Below are 10,000 nucleotides of genomic sequence, written 5' to 3'. Positions count from 1 at the left end.
GTTTCCCAGATGGTGTATTTGCTGTCAGAATCTATCTATCTGGCTATCTGTATATCTATCTATCTATTTCTATCTGCCTGGGGTGAAAATGTTGGTCATTGGTAGCTATCTATTTATCTCTATCTATCTCTGTCTATATATCTATCTGCCTATCTATTTCTCTGTCTATCTATCTATCTATCTGTATCTATGTATCTAGTTGTCTATCTATCCATCCGTCTATCTATCCATCCATCTATCCATCCATCTGTCTATCCATCTCTGTCTATCTATCTATCCATATCCATCCATCTATCTATCTATCCATCCTTCAATCCATGTATCTATCAATCTATATCTATCTATCTATCTGTCTATTTATCTATCTATCTATCAGGGTAACTACATCTATCTCTTTGTGTCTATTTATCTATCTATCTAGTTTCCTGGACCAAGGGGGTCTGGACTCTGTACCTATTTATCTGTCTATCTATCTCCCTGTATCCGTGTCTATCTATCTATCTATCTACCTACCTATCTGTCTGTGTCTTTCTGTCTATTGATCTATGTCTCCATCTGTCTAACTATCTATCTATCTGTGTCTATCTATCTAAGTCATTTGTCTGTTCGTCATTGTCTTTCTCTGTGTATCTTTATCTATCTGTCTACCTGCCTGTCAGTCAATCAGTCTATCTATCTATCTGTATCAATCTATCTGTCTGTCTAAGTGTCTATCTCTGTCTATCTATCTACTGTATCTTGTAATCTATCAGTCAGTGTGGGCAATATGCTGAGGGCAGACTAACCCACACAAAACACACAGGTTCCCTGGCCTTATATGGCTTGCTGTGGCTATACTTGGCTTTACTTGGGTTTAGTTCAGCGGTGGAGGGAAACATCTGCGGCGTCCACCCAGGCGACAAACCTCTTCCATTTGCCTGCACCTCGCCGTGGGAAGGACCCTGGTGAGGCGGTGTCTATCACAAGCAGGTGCCGATTGCCCACACGCTGTACTGTACCTGTAGCAGCGCCACAGAAGCACTTACCTGTGGTCGATGGGTCCGCTCAGCCACACACATTAGGTAGGGGTAAGCAGCAACAACAACAACATCCTGGTCAGATTTATACATGATGAGTCCAATGTAGTGGTGATTGTGGTGGTGGTAGTAATAGTAATAGTAGTAGTAGTACCGGTAGTAGTAGTAGTAGTAGTGGTAATATTTGGTAGTAGTTGCAGTGGATGGCCAAGTAAGTAAGATTTGAGGTGCGGTTTGTCTAGTAACCAAGGAGACTCATTGCTACCTGATAACTAAAGCTGGTTGAATGTTATGCCAGCAGGACTCAGTATTGCAGATGTCAAATTGGCCAGTTGCATCAGATGACAACAGACGCCTTGTGCAGCAGCAGGGAAAGGGTTAAGTGCAACCTCTATTATCACTGACCTATTGCAAAGGACGCGCCAACACTGCCACAACTGCCTTTAACCGTCCAAACGTTTCAAGGACACATTGCAAGGACAGCGGCGCCAAGTTGCAGGCGCTGACCGTTAACGGCAACTTCCTGAGATGTGTTTTGCTTTTAGTAGTCATTTGTTGGACGTATTTGTTTAATCTTGGTGTCCCGTAACCATTTTCTTGCATTTCTGTCAAGTATAATCTCAGAATTCTCATCAGTTGGCTTATTTTGCCATATTTACACCTTGTTTGTTGACCGGTAACGAGATGTTGGAGCAGAAATGGCGTCAGTCTCGAGGGAATGCTGCGGTGAGGATGCGGGCCGTAACATCGTCTTATTTAGCCTCTGAACTACGGTAAATAAGGTTCACAGAACCAATAATCCCCCTAAAGATAAATAAACTCTACCATTGTTTATTACAAGCACGTCAGAAATAATCAAGACATTACCTGTAAACATTCAAAGATTTAAAAGTAAATCAGCGTTGCCAATGTTGAGTGATGGTACAGCTGAAGGAAGCTGCCGCAGATGCAGTCTTTTAAAAGAAACGACCAACGTACACTACGATGGTGATGTTTTCTACTTTATTTTTTTCTTTCCATTATGATCCTATCAAGTAAAATCTGTTGTATCACTTACTGATTTAAAACATGGGTAAAAAATTCGTGTAATATTGGTTTTAATCGTCATAAATTTAACTGGAGGAATCTCGGGCACAATGTTGCCTTGGTCACGTGACCCTTGAGACGCAGCGTTGCAGACCATCGGGCAGTCAGTCACCCCGCGGGTCAGGAAGTGGGAGGACGTTGGTGTGCACAGCTCGTACTAACTTGCGTTTCCTTTTTATTGGACGTTGGGGGCACTGTGGCTCAGTGGTAGAGCATCGGAGTCGTGATCGGGGGATTGCGAGTTCGAGCCTCGCCCGGGACTGCCGTGCCGGGAGTGGTAGCGCGCTCCTGTAACCTAGCGGGGCTATATGGCCATAGTTGCCTAGCTCGGGGATTAAATCCCTTTTATTGGACGTTAACGATTGTGTTTGCCGTGATGAATGGACAGACTGGATTACTGTGGAGGCGAGGCAAGTGGCACAAGTGCCGGAAAAAGGAAACTATGCCTGGTATGGACACAGGGTGAGTTGAAATGTATTATTATTATTATTATTATTATTTGCTGCTACTGCTACTACTATTATTATTATTATTATTATTATTTTATTATTATTATTTGCTACAACTGCTGCTGCGCTGCTGCTGCTACTACTACTACTACTACTACCACTACTACTACTATTATTATTATTATTATTATTATTATAATCTTTCCACATGACCCACAAACAGGTTATCAGTTCATCTTTAATCTATCGATAATCAAAGATAGATACATACGCCTAAGTCATTTGTCAACCTACCTACCAAGACTAATGTGGACACGCATTTTGCCCACTACGTACCATCCACTCACCCGATGTACTGATAGATTTATTGGACAGATAGACAGGTGGAAGTGTAGGCTAGATAGATTAATTTTGAAATTGTAAAAAAAAATATATATATATTTTTTCCTTTCAGTCTGTCGTAGCTACCATCCACTCACCTGATGTAGTGATAGATTTATCGGACAGATAGACGCAAAAATAGATCAACCTTCAATCTGATGAGTAAGAATGATTTGAGTTTTCTTTGTCCATCCATGTCTATCTGTCTATCTATCTGATGTAATGATAGATTTATTGGATAGACAGATATGTAAAAATATATTAAAAGACAGCAATATTTTTTCTCTGTCTGTCTGTCTGTCTGTCTATTTAATACGTACCATCCACACACCTGATGTAGCGATATATGAATTGGATAGATTAATAGATGCAAAAATAGATCAAAACATGATAATAGCAATTCTCTACCTATCTATGTCTATCTATTTATCTAGTACGTACTATCCATTCATTTAATGTAGTGATATATTTATTGGATAGATAAATATATAGACAGATAAATACATAAATACACTTTTTCAATAAATTTTCGATAAAAATGGATCTCTGGCTGTCTCTGTCTGTCTGTCTGTCCATCCATCTCTAGTACAGTACGTACCATCCACTCACCTGATGTTGGGATATTTTTTGGATAGACAGGTAGGTAGATGCAAAAATAGATAGATTTCTTTTGAATTTTTGAACTACTGATGTTGATTTTTCTCACTGTCTGTCTATCTAGTACATACCATCCACTCACCTGATAGTTATAGATTTATTGGATAGATAGGTAAATAGACGTAGTATGTAGATAGACAGATAAATAGACAGATGCACTTGATTTATATATAGATATCCACCAACACCAATACGTACCATCCACTCACCTGATGTAGCGATAGATTTATTGGATAGATAGATATATAGACAGATGCAAAAATGAATTAAAGACATCAATATATTTCTCTGTCTAGTACGTGCTATCCACTCACCGGATGTAGTGATAGATTTATTATATAGGTAGACAGATAGATGCAAAATAGATAAAAGGCCTCAACATTATTTTCTGTATCAGTCTATAAGCATGTCTGTCTATCTAGTACATACCATCCACTTACTTGCTGTAGTGATAGATTTACTGGGTAGATAGATAGATGCAAAAGTATATTAAAGACATCAATATTTTTCTTTATCTGTTTGTCCAACTAGTATATACCATCCACTCACCTGATGTAACTATAGCTTTATTGGATAGATAGATGCAGAAACAGATTAAAAGACATCAGCAGTTCTCTCTCTCTCTCTCTCTCTCTCTGGTACATACCATCCACTCACCTGATGTAGTGGTAGATATATTGGATAGATGGACAGACACATACATACATAAATAGGTCAACTCGATAACGTGAATGTTTTGACACTGATTCTCTCTCTCTGGTACATACCATCCACTCACCTGATGTAGTGGTAGATATATTGGATAGATGGACAGACACATACATACATAAATAGGTCAACTCGATAACGTGAATGTTTTGACACTGATTCTCTCTCTCTGGTACATACCATCCACTCACCTGATGTAGTGGTAGATATATTGGATAGATGGACAGACACATACATACATAAATAGGTCAACTCGATAACGTGAATGTTTTGACACTGATTCTCTCTCTCTGGTACATACCATCCACTCACCGGATGTAGTGGTAGATATATTGGATAGATGGACAGACACATACATAGAGTAGACTGTAGCACCAGCCGAGCAGGGCAGTACTCCCGAGGTGGATGGAAAGCTGATGAGAGGGAGTGCTGGAGCTCCCGTTTCATCAGCCCTCAGGACTAAGGTCGTATCATTCTAAAGTGGCGGTTTGGGTGGGGCACCAACCTCTGTACAGTGTTGCCACGTTTTCCGTACTCGCGATGCCTCTCTCTCTCTCTCTCTCTCTCTCTCTCTCTCTCTCTCTCTCTCTCTCTCTCCTGGGGGAGATGTGCTTCACCCTTGGGAATTTTGTTTCTTTTATGAGTGTATTATATATATTCGTGCTTTCATTTCTTTATTTTGTTTTTAATATATCTAATTATGTTTAAAAATATTATTGTTTTACATATGGCGCCAGATGACCTCGTTGTTGTGGCGCCATGATTTGTTTTCATTCAATCACTCTCTCTCCTTCGTTCCCTCCCTTCCTCCATCTCACTCAGCTGCACTCAACACTGCCCCTGGTCTGCCTTCCCCCCCCCCTCTCTCTCGTCTGTGGTATTTTAGGATACATTTTGGTTATTTTCTTTTACGTTATAATGTACATATTGTAAATATGACTTTATTTCCACACCACCCAGAAGGTAAAAATCTTGCCGCGTTTTTTTTTAAGAGGTGTCCCCAAACAGGCCTATTCCTCTATCCCTCGGGTCGGACCAAGGCCGTCTAATCGGACTGGGTGTGTGTGAGTGTTGCCGCTCACGAGGGTTTTAATGTATATATTTTTTTTACTAAGAAATTGGCATATTTTTTCTTATATTCCTGCACATTATCTTATAATCATAATTGTGACATTATTACCCACCCCAGAAATACGGTAACAGCCAATAGAAGTGACTACTTTTTTTTAAGCAACATTGTAAAATAATTATGCCACGTCTCTGTATTGCCGTATAAATATTTTACGCATAATAAGTTTACTGTTCTTTCATTTATTATAATACACACGTTACCATTATATTCTTATGTGTTTATCTTATTGCGATGCCTATTACATATATATATCAGAGCCGTTCACATAGCGGGTATGGAACACGTGGCACGCTGTACAGAGGTTGGTGCCCCACCCAAACCGCCACTTAAGAATGGTACCACCATAGTTCCTGACCATCCCTCTTTGCTGAACTTTTTCAGCGTCTCAGTTACACAGAGAGTAGGCCAGCATGCTCTCCAGTACAAATTTCTCTAACTATCTTCACCAAACTATTGTACATGCACAGTACACACTACACTTCCTATTCAAAATTCACCAAAAATGGCGTCAATTCACCCAGCCTCGGAGTCCCCAGGGGGGGGGGACCATAAATGCCCCCGCCATCTGCCCCTCTCCCGGTGATGACTCGAGGTGCCTGGAACCACTGTCTGACTCTCTTCTTCTTCATTTCTGCAACATTCGCGGCCTTTCATCTAACTTTCGCTCTGTTGAGCACCACCTCTCCTCCTCTAAACCTCACCTTCTTTTTCTAACGGAGACTCAGCTGTCTGAGGCAACTGACAGCAAACCCTTTTCTGTATCCTCCTACTTTCTCTATACCGTACTCATTTCAAAGCCAAAGGTGGCTGTTGTGTATACATACGCAACGCCTTATCTTGCTCTCGTGTTCCTGAACTTGATTCTTCTGAATTCTCCTCACTCTGGCTTCGGCTTTCCTGTCATTCTCTGACTAAATATATCTGTGCTGTATACTTATCCCCTAATTCTACTGACTATCAAAAATTCTTCGACTATCTTACTTCTACGATGGAACACATTCTGTCCATTTCTCCTTTCCCTGAAATCTCCATTCTTGGAGATTTCAATGTTCACCACCACCTTTGGCTCTCCTCTCCTTTCACGGATCCACCTGGTGAACAAGCCTACAACTTTTCTATCCTTAATGACCTAGAGCAGCTTGTACAGCACCCTACCCGTATCCCTGACCGCCTTGGAGAGAGCTCCAACATACTTGACCTCTTCCTCACAACTAATCCTTCTGCTTACTCTGTTAATCTTTTCTCTCCGTTGGGCTCCTCCGATCACAACCTTATTACCTTAACCTGTCCTATCACTCCGGTACGGCCTGTGGACCCTCCAGGGAAACGTCGTCTGTGGCATTTTGGAGCCGCGGACTGGGAGGCCCTCAGGCAGTACTTCTTTGATTTTCCCTGGAATGATTATTGCTTCCATGGCCGTGAGCCATCTGAGTGTGCCTTGCGCATTACAGAGGTTATTCTCTCGGGCATGGAAGCATACATTCCTTTCTCATATCCTTTGACTAATGCAAGAAAGCCTTGGTTTAATCACGCTTGTTCTAATGCTGTCCGCAACAAGGAGAAGGCCAACAAAAGGTACCGGAGCCAACCCACCCCTGAATCACATAATCTTTACGTTTCTGCCCGGAATCGTGCTAAGTCTGTTCTTTACTAAAAATAATTTCATCCATACTAAATGCTCTCAACTCTCCAACTCAAATTCTTCCCGCTCCTTCTGGCACCTTGTCAAAAATCTTTCTAACAACTTTACCTCATCATCCTTCCCTCCTCTTTTCTACTCTGATGGTTCTGTAGCTATTTCTTCTACTGATAAAGCAGATCTCTTTGCACAGACTTTCTCCTCCAATTCCACCTTAGACGATTCCGGTGCTGTTCCTCCTTCACTTCCCCCCTCTGACTTCCTCATGGCTGACATTAAAATTTCTTCAGTTGATGTATTTTCTGCCATCACTGGCCTCAGTACTAACAAGGCATATGGGCCTGATGGGGTCCCTCCTGTTGTTCTCAAGAACTGTGCTTCTGTTCTTACACCCTGCCTAGGCAAACTATTTCGCCTTTGTCTGTCAACTTGTACCTTTCCTTCTTGCTGGAAGTTTGCTCTCATTCAGCCAGTCCCAAAGAAGGGTGACCACTCCCAACCCTCCAAGTATCGTCCAATTGCTTTAACGTCCTGTATTTCAAAAGTTTTCGAGTCAATTCTTAATAGAAAAATTTTAAGACATCTTTCCTATCACAACCTTCTTTTCGATCGTCAGTATGGGTTCCGTCAGGGACGCTCCACTGGCGATCTTCTCACCTACCTTTCAGACTCCTGGTCATCCTCCTTTCGGGACTTTGGCGAAAGCTTTGCTATTGCACTTGACATCTCAAAGGCTTTCGATCGAGTCTGGCATAAATCTTTAATTTCCAAACTGCCCTCTTACGGTTTCTATCCTTCTATCTGTGCCTTCATCACTAATTTCCTTTCTGCTCGTTCTATAGCCGCTGTTGTAGACGGCCATCGTTCTTCTCCTAGATCTATCAACAGTGGTGTTCCTCAGGGCTCTGTCCTATCACCAACTCTCTTCCTTTTATTCATCAATGACCTAAGCTATACATCTAACCCTATCCACTCATACGCTGATGACTCCACCCTTCACCTTTCCATTCGGTTCCCGCAACGCCCATCTCAACAGTTACTTCAAGAAACAAGGGATGAGGCTATGGCACACCTAATGTCTGACTTGGCTTGTATCTCTGACTGGGGTAAAAATAATATGGTAGTCTTTAATGCATCTAAGATGCAGTTCTTACACATATCAACCCGACAAAATTTTCCACAGGTATACCCACTAATATTTAATAATATTCAGCTTAATCCTGCATCATCCTTGAACATGCTTGGGGTTTCATTTACTCGGGACTTATCTTGGAAAGATCATATTACATCTCTTGTAAAATCTGTGTCCAAGAGATTGGGTGTGCTAAGCCGACTCCGCTCTTTCTTTACCCCTGCACAATTGTTGACTCTATACAGGGGTTTTATCCGCCCCTGTGTGGAGTACAACTCTCATGTGTGGGGAGGCTCCCCTCATACAGCTCTTCTCAATAGGGTGGAGTCAAAGGCTTTTCGTCTCATTAACTCTCCTCCTCTTACTGACTCCCTTCAACCTCTGTCTCTTCGCCGCACTGTTGCATCTTTATCTCTTTTCTATCGCTACTTTAATGGTCACTGCTCCTCTGAACTGTCTGCTTGCATTCCTCCACCTCTACGACGGGCGCGTAGCACCCGTCTGGCAGCAAGCTCTCATCCCTTTTCTGTCCAGCTCTCTAATGCAAGAGTTAACCGTTACTCCCAGTCTTTCATTTATGCAACAGGTCAACTCTGGAACTGTCTCCCTCTGTCTGTATTTCCTGCTGCCTATGATCTCCAGTCTTTCAAACGTAGTGTGTCCAGGCATCTCAAAATGATCGGATCTTGAATTTGGCTCTCTATTGTATTTTGTTTTTCTCTTGGAGGGAACTGTTACTGCGGGCTCATGGCCTTTGGTTCCTTCTTCCTCGCATTAAAAAAAAAAAAGGTCAACTCGATAACGTGAATGTTTTGACACTGATTCTCTCTCTCTGGTACATACCATCCACTCACCTGATGTAGTGGTAGATATATTGGATAGATGGACAGACACATACATACATAAATAGGTCAACTCGATAACGTGAATGTTTTGACACTGATTCTCTCTCTCTGGTACATACCATCCACTCACCTGATGTAGTGGTAGATATATTGGATAGATGGACAGACACATACATACATAAATAGGTCAACTCGATAACGTGAATGTTTTGACACTGATTCTCTCTCTCTGGTACATACCATCCACTCACCTGATGTAGTGGTAGATATATTGGATAGATGGACAGACACATACATACATAAATAGGTCAACTCGATAACGTGAATGTTTTGACACTGATTCTCTCTCTCTGGTACATACCATCCACTCACCTGATGTAGTGGTAGATATATTGGATAGATGGACAGACACATACATACATAAATAGGTCAACTCGATAACGTGAATGTTTTGACACTGATTCTCTCTCTCCGTTTATCCGTGTATGTCTGTCTAGTATATACCATCCACTCACCTTATGTAGTGATATCCGTATTTGACTGATGGAAAGACAGATAGAGCTAGATAGATAGGTGGGTAGACAGACAGACAGACCAGGCTAGAAATAATAATAATAATTATAATAATAATAATTATAGGACCCCAAAGGGGTGAATCACACCAGCCGCCAGCCGATACACATCTAGCGCGGCCTGGAATATGTCCTTGACCTTGACCTACCTTCACCAGTTTCGAACTTGTAGATTTTCATCCCTACTACACACCTGTAAAACTTTGTGATGATATCTTGAGCGGTTGCGAAGTTATCGTGCTAAGAGACACACTGGCACACACACACACACACACACACACACACACACACACACCGCTCGCTGGTGCAGAGGTAACGTTCTCGCTTGCCATCTGGTAGACGGGAGTTCGCGCCTCGCTCAGGTTGCGAAAAGTTTCACTGAC

Source organism: Coenobita brevimanus, chromosome 20 (assembly GCF_032717465.1).
Source record: "Coenobita brevimanus isolate Jiangsu-jjx chromosome 20, ASM3271746v2, whole genome shotgun sequence".
In the NCBI taxonomy this organism is placed as follows: Eukaryota; Metazoa; Arthropoda; class Malacostraca; order Decapoda; family Coenobitidae; genus Coenobita; species Coenobita brevimanus.
The sequence above is the reverse complement of the archived record's forward strand: the minus strand, read 5'-3'. Positions refer to the sequence as shown.